The following is a 1,165-nucleotide window of genomic DNA, read 5'->3' as shown; positions in this document are numbered from 1 at the left end:
GGCCTTCCTGACTGCCCCCCTGCATCCCCGAGCAGCCGCAGCATAGCCATCCCTGGTGATGGCCCCTCCCTGCCATTGGATGTACGCCTCCCTTTTAGCTAGGATACGTTCCCGGATGCTTTTGGTGAGCCATGGGGGCTTTTGTGCCCTCCTGCCCCCTTTGATCCGTGTTGGGATTACCTCCCTTTGGGCTTGGAGGATCGTCTCCTTAAGCATGCTCCCTAGCAGACCCAGAAGTGGACCAGAAGTATTTCCAGTCCACTTCCAGGTTCACTGCCGAGCACATGGTGGACCCCCTCGCACTCCTGTGGGATGTTCCATGCACACCAGCATCGCAGTGATCATGAGCCACATTTGCTACCTCAAGGAACATAGAAAAAACTTTTAAAGCTGTGACCATGTCCAAATCACTGATTCTCTGAATTGGCATTAAATCTTCAGATTTGGATTCGGCCAAATAGAATCGGGGACCGTGATCCGAATCAAATCACTGTCCCTTATCCAGGCCAAATCTGAATCCAATAGGGCCCGCTTTGCACACTCCTAATGCATAGTATTATTGCTCCTAAGGGATGGGTAAGGCTGCAAAGGTGTCATATTCAACCTGGGGAGAAGTGGGCAGCGGAGTCCCCCAGGGCTTGGTCCGTGGGCCCACACTGTTCAATCTCTTTATCAGCGATTTGGACAACGGGGTGAAAAGCAACCTGTTTAAATTCGCTGATGATACCAAAATTTGGGGTGAGGTGAGCACACCAGTAGGGAGGGAAAGACTGCAGCAAGACTTGGATAGGTTACAGGGGTGGGCTAGCAAAAACAGGATGCGCTTCAACACTGACAAGTGCAGGGTGCTGCACTTGGGCAGTACTAACCAGCAGCACACTTATAAGATGGGAAACTCCCTTCCTGAGAGCACGGAGGCAGAAAGGGGTCTTGGAGTCATTATTGACTCCAAGATGAACATGGGCCAACAACGTGAGGTCACGGTTGGCAGGGCTAACTGGACCTTGTTGTGCATCCACAGGTGCATCTCAAGTAGGGCCAAGGAGGTGATCCTCCCCCTCTAAGCAACACTGGTCAGGCTACAGCTGGAGTACTGTCCAGTTCTGCGTGCCCCACTTCAGGAGGGATGTGGACAACATTGAGAGGGTCCAGAGGAGGGCCACCC

The 1,165-nt window shown here is 52.8% G+C and overlaps 1 long non-coding RNA gene across 1 annotated transcript in view; it reads left to right on the top strand.

Moving 5' to 3' along the window:
- The first annotated feature begins 495 nt into the window (after window positions 1-495).
- The window catches only part of LOC109303261, a 2,710-nt gene continuing 2,040 nt past the window's right edge, over window positions 496-1,165 (top strand). The window contains exon 1 of the long non-coding RNA XR_002099036.1: window positions 496-590. This is a non-coding gene — a long non-coding RNA (uncharacterized LOC109303261). The remainder of the gene's footprint in view (window positions 591-1,165) is intronic.

The sequence above is a fragment of the Gavialis gangeticus genome, unplaced genomic scaffold, assembly GCF_001723915.1.
Source record: "Gavialis gangeticus isolate Ggan-Ray unplaced genomic scaffold, GavGan_comp1, whole genome shotgun sequence".
In the NCBI taxonomy this organism is placed as follows: Eukaryota; Metazoa; Chordata; order Crocodylia; family Gavialidae; genus Gavialis; species Gavialis gangeticus.
This window is presented reverse-complemented; position numbering and strand designations above follow the sequence as displayed.